Below are 24,996 nucleotides of genomic sequence, written 5' to 3'. Positions count from 1 at the left end.
GGACGGTGTCCGTGCAGGACCCGGGAATTCGGTTCTTCTCCGGAGAAGAGTGCACGCAGTCTAGGCTGGGGATGCAGGAGCCGGGAAGAAGAGAGCACGGCGGCGAGATGGAGAATCCAGGGCTCAGATGAGAGAGCTCGGATCCGGCGGGAGAGGGGGCGGGGCCGCACAGGAGCCGCCTGTGCCCACCGGTTCGGAAGAACCCCGAGCATCCTAGGCCTGCGTGCTGGGAGTCCTCGCTGGGCTCCGATCCTGCCCGCGGTCCGGGAGTCAGGGAAGAATGATGTCATCGCTGCCGGCGCGGAGGGGATGGAAGGGGGAGGGCCGTGCACGGAGGCTGGGCTGGGGGAGACCATTCCCGCTGGCGTCGGCTCCCCGTGTATACCTGACTGGCTTGTACATTTGCCCGGGGAGACACGCTGAGGCCTAGCGGCGGTGTCTCTCCCACTGGTGTAGGGAGAGGGAGAAGGCGGGGAGTGCCTCGGCTCTGTTAGCTTTGCTTTTCCTTCTTTCCCACTGGAGTCCGGGTGGGAGCTGGAAGGAGGCAAGGCAGGCCGAGAATCTGAAGATGTGGGTGCGGTATTCTCTGAGCTCAGCTGGAGCTGAACAGAGCTCTCCAAGTCTTGAGCTCTAGGCTTCCTAACCCTGTCCCCTCTGTGTTAAGTGAAGGTGAGGAACAGATTCTACCTTTGCCCCCCACCCCACACCCCGCCCCTGGCTGACAGACGTGCTTTGTGGCATTCTGAGCAAGTAATGTGTCCCTTACACCAGCCAAGACAGACCTTGGCAGGGACCCGTGACCTACTCTAAGCCACACCTTTTGGAGATGGTAGAGGAATCATTAGAGGCCACCTGGCAGGAGATGTGTCGTTTTCTCCCCCTTTCCTGATGACTTAGACAGTTCTAGAAGCCCAGACAGAGAAGTTCTACAGAAGTGTACAATATTAAACGGGAAAACAGATGCTAATGGACTTCTTTCCTAGCCTGATGCCGTTGTTGGATCGTTTGAGGGCCAGAAAATCCTGGTAAGAAGTCTGTGCCATGAACCTGAAGAACTTCAGGCTGGGCTAAGAGAATGTTCCTTTCTGGATTATCCTTCCAGCCAACCTGGCTTGTCAACCTAGACTGCCCTTCCAGTTCTTATCTAAGCAAGAATCAAAAAGAGGGCAGATGAAGGAGCAGAGGAAGAGATCCAAGGCATCAGAAGAGAGCAATGAGTTGGTTCTTGCCTCCTATCTGGGGTTCCTAAGATGGGAGGCAATATCTGTTTTCCAGGGAGCGGGGAGAAGGAAGGGGTCGCCAGGTTCCCCAGTTGTCCCTGATGCCTCCATTGTTGAATGAAGTTATCAACGATGGTTTGTTTGAGTGAGTAGTGGCCCTAGAAGACTTCTGAACTGCTTCTGGTCTGTGTGGCTCCAGAGTAGAAGTGCTTCTGGCAAGGAGGCAGGCAGTCAGCTCAGACTCTTTTCTCGAAGTCTAAAGGAGCACTTCTCTGCGAGAGGATACTTTGCTGAATCTTATGGAAACAGCAATACAGTCATCCCCCATTTAGGGATCATAGTCATTGCCCTGCATGTCTCTACCTCCCCATCTCTGTTCCCACATCAAAGTTGAGAATTCCTAGAACTCCTTCAGCTTCCCAGATGGCGCTAGTGGTATAGAACCTGCCTGCCAATCCAGAAGACATGAGACACGGGTTTGATCCCTGGAGAAGGGCATGACAACCCACTTCAGTGTTCTTGCCTGGAGAATCCCCATGAACAGAGGAGCCTGGTGGGCTACAGTCCATGGGGTTGCAAAGTGTTGGACACAACTGAAGCGACTTAGCACGCACGCACAGAACTCCTTAAGTGCTCTCTGTGCTACTGAGACCAATAGAATCTTGTGTGGAGTTTCCCTAAGAGTCTTCATTTCAGGGCGTAAGGAATCAAGGTGGCATATTGCAGAAGAGAAGAGCAGAGTAGCTCTTTAGGGGTGTTTGGCTAGACCATGAAAACCAGGGTCTAAGACTCAGTTGTGACCTAGTTCATTTTTTGCTATTATTTATTGAGACCTCTAGGAAATCTCTTTTCTCTGGACTCAGTTTTCTCATTTATGAAGTGAAGACAAACTATTTCTTTAAATAATAGTTCCTTGCTCTTCTAAAGAATATCATAGCGTCCTGATGTCATTGTTCCAGCAAATTCACTCACCAAATACTTGTGAGCACCAGCTCTATTCCAGGGACTGCGCTAGGTACTAGGGACACAGTGGTTAGCAATACAGATGTAGCCCTGACTTCTGGAGCTCACGGTTCCACAGAAGTTACTGTTCATGCTCACCCCCCTCAGGGTGAGGCCCCCTGAAGGCAGAGTGGGGGCTGTTTCCTTAAATCCTGCGGGAAACAGGGCAATACTGGTGTCAGTATCATTGCCCCTTCAGGACCAAGCTGTACTTACTGATAGTAGCCTGTCACATGGGATTGATCAGCAAATAACCCTATCCCACCCTAAAGTGGCTGGAAGAATTCAGGGGCCATTCCTTACTTGGAAAGATGAACTCTAGATGGAAAACATCTTTTTAATTTTACTTGAAAGAGAAACTTGCCCTTGAATAGGAGGCCTAGGGGACTGACAGGAGCTGGGAGAAAAAGCGCAGCCCGCAGATCTGGGTGTTTCCAAGGTGCTAATTTAAGCATTAGTTCTCTGTGGGAGGAAGAGGAAGAGGTCCCTGTTCTGTTGTTGGTGCTGTTGCCACAGCTGCAGGAGCCTCCGGTCCCAGGTGGGAATTTGCCTGAAGGGAGTCCCCTCCCTCCTTTCCTCATCACACCAGTTGTTTAATTGGCGTGGCTGCATCACTGCAGCTGAACCAGGCCTGGGGCCCAGCCCTGAGAGCTCTACACGCTCTCTTTCTGTCTCTTCGTGAAAGGAATGAGAGCTCCTCTTGGAGGCCTAGTCTTGGGTTCCTCTCCTGCTATGTCTATCTCCTAGACACTTCTGAGTGTTTCTGAACACAGATTTTCCCCAAGAAACTGACAGGGACAGGCACACCTTGTATGTCAGTTCTGTGGCCAAGCCACACACTGCAGTGATCTAGAGAGGCTCCCAGCTGTCCACAGTTCACTGTTGAGCAGGTGGGTTGAATTTTGGCTCTTGTTTGTATCAGCAGCAGGGATAGGCTCTCTGGCCCTATTGTCTGTCTGCTGGGCTGGTTGGTACAGCCTCACAGTTTATATGTCTTCTCTTTGACTGTAATTGGAGAGGAAGAGATTTGGTGAAAAAAAAAGGTTGGGGGTGGTGGCACATACGGCACCAGGTGGGGTCTCTATGCACTTGAGAGAAATACTAGTCTAGCCTCACTGAAACCCAGGTTACCCATGAACACATGTGTTTAGTTCATGAGCATATGCTCAGTTCCAGGTACTTTACAGATAAAGATAAGTAAGATCTGTCTAGGGGGTGGCCAGGAGAAGGCTGGGCTCAAATGGCTGCAGGAAGGTTTTAGATACTTGTTAGGAAACGGTGGAGATCAATGGAGGGCATTCCTGGAAAAGAGGGATACCTCCCAGGGGGAATGCTGAGGTTCTGACCCTTTGACCACGTGAGATTGGAAAAGAGTTTCAGACTCCTCCTGACTCCTGGCACTCAGGGGTGGGGATGGTCAGGACATTAATTTAACAGGTGGGCCACCGCAGCTTTTGAGAGTGGCAGAGGGAACATTGTAAAGCTAACAAGAAGCCACTATGGAAAATCGACCTACATATATCTTGTGGTTGGGACACCTTAGGTCACCTCCTTATATCCATAGGAAGATGACTCTTCAGTTTAAGGGTGGATTCTCCTAGTGGTCCACATAGCTCATGACCCAGTAGCATTCCTCAGGCTCTGAAAGAGGCACACCCTCCTCTCTCTTCCTATATTGCAAAGTGAGGATCAGGTTTGCTCAGACCTCCAGCTCCTCCCTATTGCTCATCTCCTCAGTCAACAAACACTAACAACCTGCTTTCTGCTAAATGTTGTGCTGGGCTCAGTAGCACACCCTCTTTCTCCAGAGATAGATATACACAGTCAAGGCAGATTGAGGCACTCAGGGTAATGAACCCTGTAAGAACCAGGTTCACCAAGTCCTCTCATCTAGTGGTCAGAGAAGGCTTCACAGAGGAGACATTGCTGAATGGGCTCTTAGGAGAGGACCAGAAACTTGGCGATATTGTCAATATTGGCATATTTGTTAATATGAGGAGGTGAGGACAAGAGTTCCAGGTAAAGAGCATAAAGGAAGGATCAAAAGGATGCATTTGAATAAATGAAGGCTTATAGTTAAGCCTTGGTTATTTACATGACCAAATTTGAATTTAGGACTGTCACTCCAGCAGTGGTTAAGAGACTGGAAAAGGTGAGACTGGAGGTTGAGAAACTAATATGAAGGTGGGTACAATAATAATCTGGGCTTCCCCGGTGGCTCAGACAGTAAAGAATCTGCCTGCAATGCAGGAGATCAAGGTTCTAATCCCTGGATTGGGAAGATCCCCTGGAGAAGGGAATGGCTACCCACTCCAGTATTCTTACCTGGATAATGCCATGGACAGAGGAGCCTGGCGGGCTGCAGTCTATGGGGTTGCAAAGAGTCAGATACAACTGAGTGACTAACACACACAATAATAATCTAGGCAAGAAATGATGAATGCCTACACTAAAGCAGAAGGAGAGGAAGGAACATATATACAGATACAGTACCTGTTTGGAGGTAGAGTGGAGAGGCGGGGAGTCAAAGATGACTCCCAGGTTTCTGGGATGGATATCTGGATGGCAAAGAGGTACCATCACCACCCAAGGAAATTTGAAGGGTCTGTGTACATCTTGGCTTCAAGAACTGCTCGTATGGTGGAAGACTGCTTTTCCTCTGCTTTGCTGCTGAAGCCACAGTCTTGGGGTGATGGGGGACCCAGGAGTTCTGAAAAACTGAAGAGCACAGTGACACTGGCCCCACAGCCTCAAAAGGATATGGAGAAATGCACTCATCTGCCAGTGAATGCTTTCCTTCTGTAACCTGCTTTGATGGATGCAAGTGAATTGGTGGCAGTGAGGAGCCATGGTCGATTTTTTTCTTCCCAGCAGCACTTTGATAAAGGAAAAATAAAATTTTCTGTTGGTTGTGAGAGTGTTTGATGTTGCAGTTTCTGGCCTTGCCTTGCCTTCTACCATTCTGGTCAAACTTCTGGTTTTCTGACTGTTTGGTTCACTGATTTCTTCTAGAATAGTTGTATGAGTTATTGCTTCACTTGCAAGAGTCAGAATGGAAAGGAACATATATACAGATGTTCCTTGGCTGTCATAACTTTCCTTCTCTGAGACCAGCCTGGAAAGCTGCACCTGGTTTTGGAGCAGCGCCCAGGCTGCTGTCTTCCAGGCAGGGTAGCAGACTTCCGGGTTGAGATCACTCCAGGGTGAGCTGGCTTCTCAAAACCCCCCAGTGTAGCCTTTGCAGATGGGCATGTGGTACCAGGAGGTTACCTGGCTCCATGGTGGCTGGGAGACAAGCTGAGTCATTTCCAACTCCCAGCTGCCTGCTGCCCTCGACTGACTATGGCTCAGTGTGAGCAGAGCCTTCCTCCCTTGAACCTGATCAGCTTCAGGGACTCTCCACCCTCTTTGAGAGGCCAGATGGAGCCTTTTGTCTGGAAAGGAGACATGGGAGACTCAGCTGCTTCTTCTATTTAAAATATTTATTTATTTAAGCTGTGCTGGGTCTTAGATGCGGCGCATGGGATCTTTAGTTATGGCGTGTGAACTCTTAGTTGTGGTATGTGGGATCTAGATCCCTGACCAAGGATAGAACCCAGGTTCCCTGCATTGGGAGCACAGAGTCTCAGCCACTGGACCACCAGGGAAGTCCTGAGACTCAGCATCTTGGCTTAGCTGCTTCCTGGCTTCCAGCAGAACCCAGAAGGACTGGTGCAGGAAGCCTGGGAGGAGGCAGGAAGCAGAGAATCAGGCTTAGGGCTGATACCCAGAGGCGCTGGTTGAAGGAAGCAAGAGGCGTGGCTCAGCAGACTCTCAAGTCATTGTTTCCTAAGGAGACTCTGGTGGGAATCTGGCCGTCTGGGCAGGAGAAAGGAAGGAAGGAAGGAGGCAGAGCTGGGAGCAGCTCTGGATCTGGCTCGGCTTTGCAGTTCAGAAACGGCACGTGATCCAGAGGCCTGGAGCAGCAGAGTGAGCTCCTGGCTTTAGGGAAGGACTCTGGAGTGGGGAAGTTGTCTAGGAAGAAGGCCCAGAGGGTCTGGAATGGGTAGGTGGGGGCCGTAGAAGTTCTCTCTACACTTTACATTCTTAGGAAACAGTTCAAGCAAATATATACTTGTGTTAGTTGTTGTTATTCAGAGATGTCAAATTGAGGATCAGATGGCTGTGTCTCTTGAGGGTGAATTTTAAGTTTCTGTAATGATGACAATGTATGTGAGTATGTATACAAGTAAGAGGGGACTAATGGCTATAAAGGTAAAGGGGGCTTCAGTGGTAAGAATCCTCTTGCCAATGAAGGAGACATGGGTTCCAATCCTGGGTCAGGAAGACCCCCTAGAGGAGGAAATGGCAGCCCACTCCAGCATTCTTGCCTGGAAAATTCCATGGACAGAGGAGTCTGGTGGGCAAGGGGGTCACAGTCAGACACGACTGAGTGACTAAGACACACACACACACAGTGGCTATAAAGAGTGTTCTCTGAATGACCATTCTAGCCCCAGGAAGTATTAAGTATGACAAGAGGCTACACCCAGGCAGAAATGAGCCCAGCTTCTGTGGTTCCTGGCCTGGCTTTCCCTGTTTTCATCACCAGACTCTTGGCTGTCTTAACCAGAGTCCACCCCATCTATCTATTTGGAACAGTACCTGAAGGGGTACTTTAACTAAGATTGATTGAATTAATTGCACCCAAACTGTGGTGTGAGAACCATATATATTTTACAATGTAGTTAACTTAAACATAATTATGTGTAAACTATAAATGATTTATAGTTCCCATATTAATTTCCAGTTTTATCCTTACAAAGGAATTAGTGAAGCTCTCAGGCAAGCCTGGCTCAGACCAGCATTTCCTATAGTACATTCTTAGGAATATTGGTCCTTTGAGATACTTTATGGGGGGATAAAAGAGTCTATAGACAAATTCCTTTGGGAACCTATTACACTCTATCCTATCACAATGTTTGCTAGCATTTTAAAGACTCTGAGAAGCCCTGCAATAAAGAAACCTTTCCGGCTTTGTTTAACCCGGTGTTTCTCAAGCTTATGTAACTATGGAACTTTTTCTTTGTTATATCTATTAACATCTTACAGAGCCATTGTGTTTTTGTGGAATACTCTTTGGGAAACTCTGACTTAGAAATTAGTCCTGTGACTGCCCTGCCAGTCCAGTGGCTAAGACTCTGTGCTGTCAATGCAGGGGACCCAGGTTCAATCCCTGCAGGGAACTAGATCCCACATACCGCAGCTAAGACCTGGCACAGAACAAATAAATAAATTAAATAAATAATTTTTTAAAAAAAGAAATTAGTTTTTTCTGATTGAGTCTAGGTTTCTCTTCTCCCAAGTTCTTCTGAGCCTGTTTTATAAACCACACCGTTTTGCCTCCTGCTAGTTTCTGATAGGATGTGGCTGCTTTATGTGGGGATCTGAAGTTGTTGCAATCAGTAGGAAGTTCTTAGTGAACTTTGGTCAGGTATGGAAGCAAATATCAAATGCCTAGTTTTTTTCTCAAGATAATGCTAAGGGGGGTGGTGTTGCTTTCCTTCAAGCCCCTCTACTTAATGCTGCTTTGGTGAAGCCAGCATTTTCACCATTAACTTTTCTTTTTTGGACAGCTTCACTGAGACATAATTCATATCCTGTACACTTTACCCATTTAGTATTTTACTTTTAATTGTGGAGTGGCTGCTGCATGCCTCAGTTCTGTTCACCCCCTTATTCCAGTGCCCACTGATTAGTACCAGCTGCCTGGAGCATGTGTTAAGGTGAATTCTGAGACAAAGTCCTGGTTCAAAGAGAAATAGTAAGCTGGTTGAGCTTTCGTGTCTGCCATAGTCTTCAGTGGGGAAACGTCAGCTCTAGTGTTCTGCTTGCCATAACCTTGCTTCGTGATAACCATCCTAGGCAAGCAGTGCAGGAAAGGAGTTCTCCTGGAAATGGTAGCCAGTTTAGCAATCTGTTTCACTGAGCGCTGGAGTCTTAGGATGTGGTTCCTTAAGAAATTAATAGAGAAAACTGATCTTTCCTACCCTGATCTTCAGCATCGGTTTTTGAAGTATTGACTTGGTATAAAGGTAACAATCCTTTGAAAATAGGCCATGTAAGAGGGAATAACCTTGACTCTACTGAGCAGATAAGCGGGGAAGAGAGAAAAAAAGAGGGGAAGAGAGGCAGATTCAGAGATAGATCTCATAAATATGTCATAAGCGGTTGGCCACACTAAAGATGAAACTATAAGCAAAGGAGCAAGAAGAAGAAGTAGGCTCCAAGAGGAAATCCTTAAGCCAGCAGTTATGGGAGGGGAGAGGCCCTACCGTGGGCTATACAGCCTTAGCATTCTGTTTCCCAAGCTAAACAGGCTTTGTTTCTTTCTTCTACCATTTTCCTGGACTCTGGTTTTTAAATCTGTAGTCATCCTAGCTGCTCCAGTGGGCGCTTTTGAGTTTCCCACTCCTGGCCATAGGCACAGACCTCTTCATGTGATCTGACCAGTACAGATAACTGTGGGGCTGCCACCATCCAAAATACTGCTACTGTACTTCTCTTTATTGTCACTGGAAGTTTTAAGATCATGTTTAACGGCTGTACCTGTTTTTTTGTTTTGGGCCCACCACATGGCATGCGGGATCTTATTTCCCTGACCAGGGACTGGACCTGTGCCCCTTGCAGCGGAAGTGCAGTATCTTAACCACTGGACCGCCAGGGAAGTCTCTGTACCTATTGTTGTATTGAGCTTAGGACACATCTGAAATAGGGTAGCCCTTTGCCTAGTAATGTAGAACGAAGGCAAGAACCTCCAACGAAATCTTAGGCCCGGCTGGCTGCTAATATAGATAAAAGTCCATGGGGGATAGTGAGGTAGTGGTTTCATACTTAGTAGAAACTATGCTTCCTTTGTGTAACATGACTCCTTTGCTCAGAGATGTAGCTGGCTGAATTCAGCACCTTGGAATTTACATGTGGAATTTAAATAGGAACCTCGGTGAGGGTGTGTGAGTGGGTAGACTAGGGTAGACCTTCAGAGAAAGCTAGTGCTCTGTGGACAGATGCTTAATGGAAGTCCACTGTGTGACGCGGCTGCCAGACAAGCTAATGTACTATTAGGCTATGTTTATAGAATTGTGGGGTTTAGGTCCTAGGAGGCAAGAGTCCTACTCTGTACTGGTCAGCGCCGTCCAGATACTGCATCTGCAGCTGATGTTATCCTTCAAAAGAAGAAAGGACTGAAAATGAAAGGAGTCAAAACCGTGTCCTGTGGGAATAGCTGGAAGAACTGAGACTGTTCGGCCGGTGAAAACAAAGCAGAAAAAGCAACAGTCTCAGAAAAAAGCATTAAGCATTTTAAGGTTTTCAAATGCCTAAAGGACTAGAGTTTAAGGGAAAGATGGATAGACTTCATATTACCTGTGACTTCACAGGGAGGAACCAGGGCCTTTGGGCGGGAGCATGAACTTGCTTCTGCCTCTGGACTCCAATGCCTCGTGTTTTCTGTGGCAGCAGTTCCTAAGTGGGGCCAGAAGCCAGGCACCTAGAAGACACATTGCTCTTTGCAAAATGCCACACTCTCTGTAGAGCAGGAGCTAGGAAGAACATTCCAGCATTAAACATGACTTAAGTGTGTGCAATATAAACATGCCCCCCCAAATTCACTGGGGAGCTTAGTATGAGCAGCACTTTCCTATTTGTCTGTCATTATGTGTTTCTAATCTTTCCTCTCTTTCAGGGCCAATCAAAAACACCATGTTTTTCATGTATCCTTTCCTCTCCTTCAATAAGATGTGAATTCTCCATTCTACCTATCGCATGGCCTTAATCCATTGTCTTTGTGTGAAGTTTATGGATACAGTTGTCTTATCCTTATCTTGGATTCCTTGTTAAGGTAGATGCAAAGATGTTTCCAAAACACCTGAACCCCACCTTGTGCAATAGATTGAGAAAATAATTTGTGCCTACATTACAGATGTGCCAGCAGAATTCCACAAAGATAAATAGACTTGGCCATTGCCCAGCTGGCGGTTGGCATGGCCGAGACTAGAATTCAGGCATCCTGACTCTCAGGCCCATGTTATTTCCCTTACAATCTGGAGCTTAAGTTCTTCTGTATCAACTTCAATTTCTCTGCTGGTTTTTAAGGCATCTATACTATTTTTCCTTCCAGCTGGCTATACTTTCTACCATTCATGCCAACTTTCTTCCCAGTAGGTCCAGCAAGGCCCTCCTTTCACCTCCTTTCATCTATTAGCATCTTAAGTCCTCCTCTCCTATTAAATATTCTCTCCTCTCCTTCTAGGCCTATTCCATTCTTTCCCATGCTTCAGAAATCCATATATACTGTTCTTCCCCAGGAAGCCTTCCCTGACTATTGATACTGAGTTCTCAACCGATCCCCAAAGCCTCTAACCTCTAGCATGTAACTTGATACATATGACATCCTGATTTGCAGTGTCCACTTAGGATGCATTGTGAGTCCCATCACCCCCCCCCCCCCATTTTTAACTCTTGGATGGATAGCTTCTGCTCCCAAAGCTCACAGTTTGGCAAAGAAGAAACTTGCTCTCATGAAACAAAATTATAGAAGACTATAGCTGCATCCTTTAAAAATGAGTAAGAGTGGGGAGGTTGTGAGGTGATTCTAAGGAGGGGAGCAGGAGAGACCCAGAGGGGGATGACTAGTGGGACTTCATTAGCAGAGTATATGGAACATGTAGGGAATTATGAGAGATTCAGGGGGACACATGAATTGGGACACTCATTTGTGATTCAAAAAATAGCTTTTGAGCACCTGCTATATTCAAAACACCATACCAGACACAAGGAATGATATGGTAAATAAAGTGAACGTGGGCCCTGCCTTTATGAACTGGCAATCCAGTGGGAAAGAGAGATGTCAAACAGATAAGATGCACAAACAAAATTACAGTGAAAACTATGACAAGAGAGAGATCAGACAGGAACAAGGTAGTGTGAAAGAATAATAAAGCTTCCCACATTAGACTGGGGGTGTCAGGAGAGGCTCCCGTGAGAAAGTGATGTTTGAGTTCAGACCACAGGATGAGAAGGAGCTCGAGTGCTCTGACAGAGAGCGACTCACTAGGACTTCCCTGATGGTCCAGTGGTTAACACACTGCCTTGTAGTACAGGGGCCGTAGGTTTGATTCGAGGTCCAGGAACTTAGGATCCCACAGGCCACGGGGCTCTGCTACTCAACTATTGAGCCCACTTGAGCCCATGCAGCGCCACAGCTAGGGAGAAGCCCACATGCCACGACTAAGACCCACCACAGCCAAATAAGTGAATTAAAAAAAAAAAGATTTAGGGGCTTCCTTGGTGACTCAGTGGTAAAGAATCTGCCTGCCAATGCAGGGGACATGGGATGGTCCCTGGACTGAGGAGATTCCCACATGCCGTGGAGCAGCTAAGCCCGCGCACCACAGCTCTTGAGTCCGTGCTCTAGAACCCGTAAGCCACAGCTGCGGAAGCCGGGGCACCTGGAGCCTGTGCTGTGCATCAAGAAAAGCCGCCACAGTGAGAAATCCGAGCACTGCAACTGGAGAGTAGCCCCTGCTTGCCTCAACTAGAGAAAAAATGCCCATGCAGCAACAAAGACCCAGCACAGCCAGAGACAAGTTAATTAAATCTTAAAAAAAAAAAAAAAGATTTAAAGGGCACTTATTTGAAAAAAAGTGAAACATGGGGGAGTCAATCCAGCCACTCCCCTGTTGGTGGCACAGCTGATGATCACGCTGCCCACTTTGTTGTGAGGCTAGAAAAGCTATGAATAGAGTTGTGATGTATAATATTTAGTGAGCAAAAATCTTAGTTCTGCTGATGAAGAACTCCTACCTGGGTCTTCCACCATTGGATGACTTGCATGCATCCTTTTGGAGATGAAAAAGTATATATAAGGAGCTCTTAGAGGAAGGGAAGAGTGCCAACCTCGATGTCCAGTTCTTTGTCTGTCAGGCATAGGGTTCACATTCTCCTTAGCACAAAAACCACATGCTACAAGCTGTTCTGTCCAGGGGCAGACGTGCCTCTGGTGTGAAAGCCAGCAGTCACGTTGACATGTTAATTGCAGCAGCTGGTGAGAAGGCCCTCCACTGGGCCTCCTGCAAATCCTGAAGGGGTTCCCTGAGGACTTCAGCTTCCAGAAAGTCCTCTCTGCTCTCAGTAGGTCTGCTGCTTCCAGCCCTGGCTCAGAGGAGGTCATAAACTTAGAGGATGATGGGGATCATGATGTAGGAAGGTGGTGGTGGCTGGTACATAGTTTGGAGAAGAGGAGGGAACATTATTACATGGAGTCAGGGAGAGAGACCAGGCTGGGGGATGATATTCAAGATATAAAACACTGGCAACAAAGAGAACCCATCAGCAACCGAGATTTGCTCAGCTCTTAGCCTCCCTGTCAACTTCCTGATGGAACTTCATGTTTCAGAGCCTTCATTGGCCAGGGGCAGAGCTACAGCAACCAGGCAGGCTTAGGGAACTCCAGGAGAAGAATTGGTCTAAGTATCCTTGAGCGGGATGTGTATGTGTAAAGATCAGGGAGAGCTAGTGAGGGGCATGGGACTCAGGGCAGCAGCTGTGCACAGCCCTGGTAGGTAGTTGGCCGGGTATATTCCAGCTCTAACCCTGTTGTTATGACCTTTGGCCAAGCTCCTAATCTTTTAAACTATTTATAAAATAAACATAAGATCATGTATATGAAAGTGAACTGCAAATTACTATATCATTTCTGCTATAAAGGTTGATGGTGATTAAAGGGCTGGTGATTTCCATTTTTTGCCAGTGCTTCCCAAGGGAATTTTTATAGGAGAGGGTGAGGAGATGGTTTATTATTCTTATCACCAAATGAGGAGAGTCCTTGGCCTCCTTGGTAGGGCCCTGATTAGGCCAGGCTAGAGATGGAAGACTCAATGGACATGAGTTTGAGTAAGCTTTGGGAGTTGGTGATGGACAGGGAAGCCTGGCGTGCTGCAGTCCATGGGGTCACAAAGAGTCGGACACGACTGAGCGACTGAACTGAACTGAACTAAGTGATGGAAGTGCTCTGTGCTCCCACTGGTTCCCAGAGCAGGTTTTATTGAGTGAGCTTGGTCTGGAGGAGGCTCTGCCCCTGGCCTTCCAAGCCCTGGCTGTTGCATAGTCCTGTTGGTGGAGGGGGCCTTCCTGGAGAACCCCACTACTGACACTAGTGGAGGAAGTCCTGCTTTCATTTCAGCTCTCAAAGGCCAACTCTCAGGCTTCAGGAAATATTTGAATAAGTCCACGTTGCAACTACTCTCCCCACAGGTCAGTGAGCTGGAGAAGGAGGCAGTTTCCAGTCTGCAGACTTTCTCAAAGATGTTAAAACATTTTGTCATGGAAAATTCCAAACACATATTAAGTGGAGAAAAAGGTAAAGTGAATCACTCGACTTAAATCATTATCAACCTAGAGCTAGTCTTGTTTCATCTGTACCCACCCACTAGATTACCTTCAATAATTATTTCATCTGTAGTCTTCTGTCTCCGGTATTTCTGCGGAGTGGTAATTAAACCTCAAGGTCCGATCAGATTCTAATTCAGCTTTTTTGTGAAGGATACTTCCAAGGTGGTGCTCCGTATCCCATTGCATCGTATCAGGAGGCACTGGACACATGGTTGTCCTCCGTGTTGTGTTGCGAGAATTGATTAGTGGTGTAGTTAGCCTGATATCTCCATCACAAAGGTTCCTCTTCAGCCTTCCACCTAATGTTTTTAGCAGCCATTGATGGCTATCACCTCAGTTCATTTTTCCTTTTTTTTTTTCCTTTTTAATTTATTTTAATTCAAGAATAGTTGATTTATCCTGTGCCTCAGATGGTAAAGAATCCGCCTACAATGCAGAGGACCCCAGTTCGATCCCTGGGTCGGGAAGATTCCCCTGGAGAAAGGCATGGCAACCCACTCCAATATTCTTGCCTGGAGAATCCCACGGACAGAGGGCTACAGTCCAAAGAGTCTCAAAGAGTCGGACATGAATCAGCAACTAAGCACATATAGTTGATTTACAATGTTGTGTTAAGGTCTGCTGCTCAGCAAAGTGATTCCGTCATACATTCTTTTTCATATTCCTTTCCATTATGGTTTATCATAGGATAATGAATGCAGTTTCCTGTGCTATGCAATAGGACCTTGTTGTTTATCCATCCTATATATCATAGTTTGCATCTGCTAGTCCTGAACTCCCAGTCCATCCCTCTCCCACCCTCCCCCCACCTTGGCCACCACAAATCTATTCTCTGTGTGTGATTCAGTCCATTCTTTCATCAGGTGCTTTTTTCACATTTGAACAACAGAGAACCCCTGTCAATTCTCTGCTTTTGTCCCCAGACATACCACAGCTCTCCCTAGCCCTTTCTTCTTTAGGTCCTTTTTCTACCACTGCCCTTATCCTATGCCATCGTTTCCTTCCTTATCAACCCAAGATGGCCCCAGGATGTCTTTAGACCGCATGTGCCCAGCCTGCTTCATTGTGGACCTGGGTTCTGAGGGCGGGTCCTTCCTTGGGGTCTGTCCTCACTGGGAGAGCGCTGTCTGTCCTCACGAAGCCCCTAGGTGCCCTCTGTGAGTCCCGTGAGGGCCACACTGGGCCGTGCTGGCAAGTAGCAGCAGCTCCAGTCCCCTCCTCCCCTGGGAGACTGATCTGCACGGGCCGGGTTTATTTTACCTTCCCAGGCATTTCTGAACAGCCTTCTTTTATGCTAAAGAGGGTCTTTCTCACTGGTTTCCTGAGCTTCCTGCCCCAGCCCTGCCCTGGCAGGGACCCAAGCCTGGTTTCCTGTTTAGCTGGACTGTGGACTGTTTCCAACCAAGTTCAAAAGCCTCTGAGGGCTACAACATAGCTGCCACCTTCTGGGATTTTAGCATTCCTGCGTGGCCCAGGATCTTCACTCCCGGGTGCCGTCTTCACAGAGGAGAGGCTGTAAGGATATGCACTTCCGAGTGCGCATGTGCACCCAACAAGCAGTGAAGGCACCACGGGTACTGCGAGCCGGCTAACCAGGAAGGCACACAGGGCCTGAGAGCCACTTCCTGCAGACCGAACCCGCCCAGGGCCCTGCTCCCCCACAGGCGTGCTGCACTTGCACCACCCAAGCCTCTCCAAAGGCAAAGGAACGTCCGATAGGGACTTCCCTGGTGGTCCAGTGGTTAAGACTCTTCACTTTCAACGCATGGGGCCCAGGTTGGATCCCTGGTCTGGGAACTAAGATCCCACATGCCACAAGGTGTAGCAAAAAAAAAAAAAAAAAATTAAAAACAAAGAAAAGAGCATCGAATAGTGCAGGAAAGCTGAGAAGTGGAGGCTGGCTTCGCAGTAGCCAGAAAACATTAGCTTTGTAGTGACAGCTCATCTACCAAGTACAGAATTTCTGATGAATCTCACAGCCTTGGATGAATCTCACATTCTTCCTATGTCTAGTTCTTCCCTGGGCAGTGTGGATCTAGGTGCAGTTGCTCTCTGGACAAGAGACCTATTGCAGATTACTTCTTTGTCCCTTTCTCTTGGATGGCTGCAGCAAGAATTGTGGGGAGCCCTATCCTTTCCATCCCCACGAAAGGAGGTATCAGAGGAAGGCATTGCCAGGTAGCAAGGATGCCCAGGACAACACCTTACAGCTCAATGGCTTCTCCCTTGTGCTTGCTATAAATACCCAAACCCTTAACGTGGCCTACAGGCCCTTGTGTGGTCTGGTCTCTGTGGTAACCCAAGGATGGAAGAGCAGATGAAACCAAGGAGGGTCTTGGAATGCAGGAACGGAAAAACCAGACCCTTATCATCCCTCCCTCCCCCATGTTATAACTACTAATGGGTTTCAGGTCCTCTGAGCACTGTAACCTCTCTCCCCTGCTACTCCACACAGGGAGAAGGTATTTGCCGTACTCTTCCCCCACCCAGTATACGTGCCTCCTCCAATCAGCAAATGACCCACAAGGCTCCATCCCGCACCCTGTACCCTGGGTGTACCCCATCCCACACCTTGTACCCTAGACTAAGGATGCCTGTTCAATGTCAGTTCTCCCTTGAGCTGGCCTGCTATTCTCACAGCGTCTCCCACTCTGATAAACTTTATTCTCTTCTTATGCTGCCTCATGTCTGGAAATTCTTTTCCAAACCGCACACGGGCCATGACAGTCTCCAGCTCGTCTCATACCACATTAACCCCATCAGTACACCCAGCCTCACTGGCTTTTCCTCTACTTCCCTGGCGTCCTAGGCTCCCTTCTGCCGCAGGACCTTTGCTCCTGTTGTTCCTTCTGCCTGGAATGCCTTCCGTGCACCTTCTACCTTGTTTTGGTTACTCTGACACATCCTTCAGATCTCAGCTTGGCTATAATTTCATCACAGGGAGCTCCTCTTGAACTTCTAGGCTTGGTCAGTGGCCTTCTCCTTGCTTCACTTTAAAAAATTTATTTATTTTTAAATTTCTGGCTGCCCTGGGTCTTCATTGCTGCATGCAGGCTTTCTCTGGTTGCGGGGAGTGGAGGCTACTCTCTAGTTGCGGTACAGGGGCTTCTCACTGTGGGGACTTTTCTTGCAGAACACAGGCTCTAGAGTTCGCAGGCTTCAGTAGTTGTGGCACATGGACTTAGTTGCCCCACAACATGTGGAATCTTCCGGACCAGGGATCTTTTCCCATTTTGCCTCCTGTGCTTCACAAGTTTTCTTACACACAGTAAACACTCACTAGATACCTGCTGAATGAATGAATGAATGAGCGAATGAATAAATAAACTAAATGGATTCAATCTTCTTGTCTCTTTTACTTGGTAACGCCATGTCCTATCTGACTATCATATTCAACCATACACACTCCAGATGTGTGTCCTGCTTTTTATGACAACTGTGTGTCTGCCACCAGAGAGACATTTAATTTCATCCTTTCAGCAGTGTGAAAAGGGTACACCCTTACTCTTCAGAGGAGGCAAATGAGACCAAGCTCACACAGTAATGAGTGGCAAAGCCCTGTGTCAAGCCCAGGTGTGTAGTCAAAGCCCATGCTCCTAACCATAACACTGCACTGCCCCCTTTTGGGAGTTTGGAGAGTTGTCACTGAGCACTTTCTATCACAGGGTAACTAGTTCATTTCAACCCTAAACCCATACTTTTGGAACTTAAAAACCCCAAGAAACTATAATCCAGTTCCAGACCTGCTGCTTTGGAGTCAGACTGTGGACGGACACAGGGAAGGGAATTCAAGCTGGACTCCCCAGTGTCCCGGACTGCATGTGTCTTAAGGGCTGTCTCTTATCTGTTTTCCATGAGCCCTTTGTAGCCTCCGGGGCTTAATGTAGTGTCCTGTTTTGAAGAGCTGGGGGGCCAGTCGTGGAAATGGCCTGATCACAGTGTCCTAGGGAGCAAGCATGGCCTGATTAAGATCCTAGGAAAGATCATTGAGAGGCGGAGAGTTTGTCTCTTTGTGATTTAGTCACTAAAGATAGAGCTCTGCAAATTGGCTGCAAAGCTTTCCTGGGAAATTCAGACTCAGTGAGAGGGCAATATCTCTTGCTGTTGATTAGAAAAACTCAAGTTAGTTAATATCCCAAGCTCCTTTCTGTGGCCAAGGAAATTGGGACTGATGAATCCTTTAGACCAGATGGAAGCAAAGTAAATGAAGACAGAGCAACAAAGAACTACCATTTGCGCTAGGTGTCAGGCATGCTGCAAAGCGTTTTATATACATTATTTCATTTAATTCTAACACTGGCCCTGGAAAGTAAAGGGATATTAAGAAAGGTAATTTGCCAAAGGTCCTACAACCAGCTGGCCTTAGAACCATATAATCCACGTCTTCTGATTTCAAAACCTGAGTATCCCCCCAAACCCCTTTTGATGAGGACATACATTATCACAGCCTCTCTGGAAAGAAACTGGCAATACAATGTGTGCAAGACCACTGACCCCCTCAGCAGTCCTACTTCTAAGAATACATTAAACTGAAGAAATAGACAAGTATATAAAGATATTATAATAGTTATAAATAAATATATATCTAATATTATGTAATATTATAACATTATAGCAGTTATAAATATCTGTAACATTATAATAGTGGGGGGGGGAGAAAAGAAAGCAAACAACATAAATCTCCATCAGTGGGAGTTGATTAAATAAATCATGGTACATCATCCCACAGCATACGTGCAGGCCAGCATTTTAAAAGAAGGAAAGGTCTAATCCATTTGAATGCAGAGTTCCAAAGAATAGTAAGGAGAGATAAGAAAGCCTTCCTCAGCAATCACTGCAAAGAAATAGAGGAAATATTGTGACTAGGAAAGACTAGAGATCTCTTCAAGAAAATTAGAGATACCAAGGGAACATTTCATGCAAAGATGGGCTCAATAAAGGACAGAAATGGTAGGGACCTAACAGAAGCAGAAGATATTAAGAAGAGGTGGCAAGAATACACAGAAGAACTATACAAAAGAGATCTTCATGACCCAGATAATCACGATGGTGTGATCACTCACCTAGAGCCAGACATCCTGGAATGTGAAGTCAAGTGGGCCTTAGGAAGCATCACTATGAACAAAGCTAGTGGAGGTGATGGAATTCCAGTTGAGCTATTTCAAATCCTAAAAGATGATGCTGTGAAAGTGCTGCACTCAATATGCCAGCAAATTTGGAAAACTCAGCACAGTGGCCACAGGACTGGAAAAACTGGAAAAAGTCAGTTTTCATTCCAATCCCAAAGAAAGGCAATGCCAAAGAATGTTCAAACTACCGCACAATTGCACTCATCTCACACACTGGTAAAGTAATGCTCAAAATTCTCCAAGCCAGACTTCAGCAATATGTGAACCGTGAACTTCCAGATGTTCAAGCTGGTTTTAGAAAAGGCAAAGGAACCAGAGATCAAATTGCCAACATTCACTGGATCATCAAAAAAGCAAGAGAGTTCCAGAAAAGCATCTATTTCTGCTTTATTGACTATGCCAAAGCCTTTGACTATGTGGATCACAATAAACTGTGGAAAATCTGAAAGAGATGGGAATACCAGACCACCTGACCTGCCTCTTCAGAAACCTGTATGCAGGTCAGAAAGCTACAGTTAGAACTAGACATGGAACAACAAACTGGTTCCAAATAGGAAAAGGAGTACATCAAGGCTGTATATTGTCACCCTGCTTATTTAACTTCTATGCAGAGTACATCATGAGAAACCCTGGGCTGGAAGAAGCACAAGCCAGAATCAAGATTGCCGGGAGAAATATCAATAACCTCAGATATGCAGATGACACCACCCTTATGGCAGAAAGTGAAGAAAAACTAAAGAGCCTCTTGATGAAAGTGAAAGAAGAGAGTGGAAAAGTTGGCTTAATGCTCACCATTCAGAAAACTAAGACCATGGCATCCGGTCCCATCACTTCATGGCAAATAGATGGGGAAACAGTGGCTGACTTTAGTTTATTGGGCTCCAAAATCACTGCAGGTGGTGATAGCAGCCATGAAATTAAAAGACGCTTATTCCTTGTGTCAGGCGAGTGTATGCTCCTCGGTTCTTTGTCTCATCACAACAAAAATTTGGAATGACGGACGTTAAAGACCCCTCAGCGGGTCACAGCTCTCAGGTCTTGGACAGACTGTATTATAGCTCTCAGGTCTCGAACGGACCGTGTTACAGCTCTTAAATAAATCAGTGTTACAGCTCAGTATTGCAGCTCTATTTTATTTAGATAATAACAGGAAAATCCATCTTCGAGGCGTGAGGGCACATCTATCCAAAGACGCGAAGAGAAGAGCGCCCCATCATGCGGGAGAGAGAGAGAGAAAAGGGCTTTGGCTCCTCTTTTTTGTATGTTTTTCTGTCCCTGGACCTGTCCTATGTAAATTGGGCCAGCCAGGAGTGTTGTTTGTTTTACCTGAGGTTCTCACTCCGGTCCTCGGACCTTCCTTTGTTCTATTTTTGCGGGCTTTTCCTTCCAGGTCTTTTAGCCACCGCCATTCTGGACTCTTTCCCTATTCTAACTACCTAACACTTGGAAGGAAGTTATGACCAACCTAGACAGCATATTAAAAAGCAGAAACATTACTTTGTCAACAAAGATCTGTCTAGCGAAGGCTATGGTTTTTCCAGTGGTCATGTATGGATATGAGAGTTACACTATAAAGAAAGCTGAGCGCCGAAGAATTGATGCTTTTGAACTTTGGTGTTGGAGAAGACTCTTGAGAGTCCCTTGGACTGCAAGGAGATCGAACCAGTCCATCCTGAAGGAAATTAGTCCTGGGTGTTCATTGGTGGGACTGATGTTGAAGCTGAAACTCCAATATTTTGGCCACCTGATGCGGAGAGCTGACTCATTTGAAAAGACCCTGATGTTGGGAAAGATTGAAGGCAGGAGGAGAAGGGGACGACAGAGGATGAGATCGTTGGATGGCATCACCAACTCGATGGACATGAGTTTGGGGAACTCCGGGAGTTGGTGATAGACAGGCAGGCCTGGCACACTGCGGTTCATGGGGTTGCAAAGAGTCGGACATTACTGAGCAACTGAAGTGAAGATCTAATACAGATTAGCATGGGAAGATGTTCAAGATATATATTTTTTATTTTGGTAAAATAAATATAACATAAAAGTTAACATTCTCACATACATTTGGAATATGGATGATCTGATTAATCTATCTTTAAATTTATATATACATTTAAAAAATCTAAAAATATGTAACAGACTGGAACAGTTCTGACTTATAAGGGAACTTTCACATTCTTCTATGTATTTGAATTTATTGTAACCAATTGATGGAAATCAGCATTAGGTTTTCTCTAAATCATTTTCCCCCATTTTAGGAAACAAGGGGTGAAAATCATTTTCTTTCTACTGTGTCATTGTCTACCCTGGAGATTAGCTCTTGCCTCATAATTCCCACATTTTCCAAGCAGACATGCAACAAATCAGTGAGATGAATTGGCTACGGAGAGGCTGCCAGATACTTGTATGCCGCTTGTCTGACTGATCTAGCCCCTGCTGGGCACCTCCAGCTTTCGTTTGGCTACATTTGACCCAATTCTTCTCACTTCCTTCTCAAGTTTTGCAGAACTCTGAAGATTTCAGGAGGCAGAGCATGTCTTTGAGAATGGAAAGCCACCCGCATTGATCAGATACACTCCTCTTCTCTCCTGGTTAGGTATGCGCCTTCTTGCCTTCACCACAAAACAAAAACATGGGGGCGAAATTGTTCTCACCCTCCCCAAGGCAAGGATGTGATGACTGATGTGTCAGTTTTCTGAGTGGTTCTCTTTGGCTCCTGGCCTTTCTCCCTTTGATGCTGTGATTCTCAGTGTGGCCCTTTTGTGTGGTAGAGTAGGGAAGGGGTCAGGAGACAGGACCAAGCCCTAGCTGGAGGACTTCAGGGAAGCTGCTTAGCTTTTCAGGGTGTCAGCTTTTTTCTCTATCAAATTGGGATAAACAATAGATGCTGGATTTTTAGGGCAGTGAAAATACTGTTTGATACCATAGTGACGGATACATGTCATTTTACGTTTGTTCAAGCCCACAGAGTGTACAACACCAAGAATGAGCCCTAATGTGAACTGTGGATTTGGGGTGATTATGATAAGTCAGTATAGTCTGTCAATTTTAACAAATGTACAGACATACCTCAGAGACATTGTGGGTTTGGTTCCAGACCACTGCAATAAAGCAGATGTTGTGATAAAGGGAGTTACACACACTTTTTTTTTATTCCCAGTGCATGTAAAAGTTATATTTACACTACTTTACTGTAGTCTATTAGGGCTTCCTAGGTGGCTCAGTGGCAAAGAATCTGCCTGCCAATGCAGGAGACGCTGGTTCAATCCCTGGGTTGGGAAGATCCCCTGGAGAAGGAAATGGCAACCCACTCCAGTATTCTTGCCTGGAGAATCCCATGGACAGAGGAAACTGACAGACTACAGTCCATGGGGTCGCAAAAAGTCAGATACAACTGAGCGACTGAGCACATGCATCTGGTCTATCAAGTGTGCAATAGCATTATGTCTAATAAAGACAATATATATACCTTAATTTAAAAATGTGTGCATTGAGGGAGGCTGTTGTGGAAGTTTCTCAAAATAAGACAAAGAATTTGCCGCATTGTTTGACTCTTCCTTTCATGAACAATTTTTCTATAGCATTCGATGCTATTTGATAACGTTTTACCCACAGTAGAGCCTCTTTCAAAATTGGAGTCAGTCTTCTCAAGTCCTGCTACTGCTTTATCAACTAAGTTTATGCAATATTCTACGTCCTTTTTTATCATGTCAACAATAGTCACAGCATCTTCACCAGAAGTAGATTTCATCTCAAGAAACCTCTTTTCTTTGTTCATCCATAAGACGCAACTCCTCATCCATTAAAGCTTTATGATGAGATTGCAGCAATTCAGTCCCATCTTCAAGTCCCACTTCTAATTCTATTTCTCTTGTTATTCCTCCACATCTGCAGTTATTCTTCACTGAAATCTTGAACCCCTGAAAGTCATCTGTAAAAGTTGAAATCAGCTTCTTCCAAACTCCTTAATATTGATATTTTTACCACTTGCCATGAATCACAAATGTTCTTATTGGTATCTAGAATGAAAATCCTTTCTAAAAGATTTTCAACTAACTTTGTTCAGATTCATCAGTGGAATCACTCTCTGTGTCAGCAATAGCCTTACAAAATGTATTTAAGTAGTAAAACTTGGAAGTCAGAATTACCCCTTGATCCATAGACTGCAGAATGGATGTTGTGTGAGCAGGCATGAAAACAACATTTATCTCATTGTACATCATCAGAGCTCTTGGGCGACCAGGTACAATGTCAGTGAACATGAATATTTTGAAAGGAATCTTTTTTCCTAAGTAGTAGGTCTCAACAGTGGGCTATAACAGTTGTGCTGTTATCCAGGCTTTGTTGTTCCATTTATAGAGCACAGGCAGAGTAGATTTAGCATAATTATTAAGGACCCTAGGATTTTTGGAATGGTAAGTGATCATCGGCTTCAACTTAAAGTCCCTGGATGCATTACCCCATAACAAGAGATTCAGCCTGTCCTCTATCGAGTTTTGAAGCCAAACATTAACTTCTCCTCTAGCTATGAAAGTCCTAGATGGCATCTTCTTCCAATACAAGACTGTTCCATCTACTCCATTGAGCCTCTGTTTTTTAGTGTAGCCACGTTCATTCATTATCTTAGCTATATCTTCTGGGTGACTTGCTGCAGCTTCTACGTTAGCTCTTGCTGCTTCAGCTTGCACTTCTATGTTCTGGAGACAGCTTCTCTTAAACTTCATGAACCAAAAACTCTGCTAGCTTCAAACATTTCTTCTGCAGCTTCCTTACCTTTCTCAGCCTTCATAGAATTGAAGAGTTAGGGCCTTGCTCTGGCCTAGGATTTGGCTTAAGGGAATATTGTGGTTGGTTTAATCTTCTATCCACACCACTAAAGCTTTCTTTATATTATCAATAAGGCTGTTTCATTTTCTTATCATTCCTGTGTTCACTAGTACTTTTGATTTCCTTCAAGAACTTTGTCTTTGCATTCACTTGCCTAACTGTTTGGGGCAAGAGGCTGTTTTCAGCCTATCTCGCCTTTTGACAACATTCTTCACTAAGCTTAACCTTTTCCAGCTTTTCACTTAAAGTGAAAGCAATCTGATCCTTCCTTCTACTTGAACACTTAGAGGCTGTTGTGGGACTATTAATTGGCCTAATTTCAATATTGTGTCTCAGAGAGTAGGGAGGCCCAAGGAAAGAGAGAGAGACAGGGGAACAGCCAGTTGGTGGAGCAGCCAGAGTACACACTACATTTATTAAGTTCATCATCTTATATGGGTATAGTTTTTGGTGCCCCCAAATGATCAGTGATCAAAGAATCAGTGATCAAAGATCACTGATCACTGATCACAGATCACCATAATAAATATAATAATGATGAAAATGTTTGAAATACTGCGAGAACTACTAAAATTTGACCCAGAGACATGAAGTGAGCAAATGCTGTTGGAAAAATGGTTCCAATAGTCTTGCTTGATGCAGGTTCACCACAAACCTTCAATTTGTAAAAAATGCAGTATTTGCGAAGCACAATAAAAGTGGTAAGCCTGTATCACACTGGTGGGAATGTTGACAATGGGGAAGGCTATGCATATGCGGAAGTAGGGGGTATATAGAAAATCTCTGTGCCTTTCCCTCAATTTTGCTGTGAACCTAAAAAAATTAATATTAATAATAACAATATAAAGATGCTGTTTCTACCTCAGGATTATCAGAAATTAAGTGAGGTAATATTAAGCGGAAAGGCTTTGAAAGCATGAGTGCAATACACATATCAAGATATGTATTTTTTTCTGAATTTAACCTTTTCCGATTTGTATTATAAAGTCTAAAGTCATAAGCATGTCTCTAAATCTGTTTGCTGTGATAGGGAGATGTAGGAGAGATACTGAACAATCTCAAAGGGTCACTTCATTCTTAACCAGCCTGAGGAAGGGGGAGGGCAGAGGAGAGTAGAGACTCATTTTCTATCTTAATCTCTTCTGTATTGTTTTAATTTCCCCCATCAGTGTATATTACTTTTGTAAGTTAAAGAAACCAATAAAGTTTTTTTAATGACTTAAAATGACACACTAGTCTGAGTCTGCCAATGCCTTCCTTGATCTTGAATTCCCTAGACTCCAGAACCATGAGAAATAAATTTATTTTGTTTATTAAAAAAAAAAAAAAAGACACACTAGTTAGGACCAGAGGCAGAAATAGGAAGTCATCTGCATATAGGGCTGACAGCT

The 24,996-nt window shown here is 45.4% G+C and overlaps 1 protein-coding gene across 6 annotated transcripts in view; it reads left to right on the top strand.

Annotated features, from left to right (window-relative positions):
• The window catches only part of FAM219A (family with sequence similarity 219 member A), a 60,453-nt gene that overhangs the window by 901 nt on the left and 34,556 nt on the right, over window positions 1-24,996 (top strand). The window lies entirely within an intron of this gene.

The sequence above is a fragment of the Muntiacus reevesi genome, chromosome 10 (assembly GCF_963930625.1).
Source record: "Muntiacus reevesi chromosome 10, mMunRee1.1, whole genome shotgun sequence".
Classification (NCBI taxonomy): domain Eukaryota; kingdom Metazoa; phylum Chordata; class Mammalia; order Artiodactyla; family Cervidae; genus Muntiacus; species Muntiacus reevesi.
Note: the sequence above shows the minus strand (reverse complement) of the source record. Positions and strands in the feature narration are given on the sequence as shown.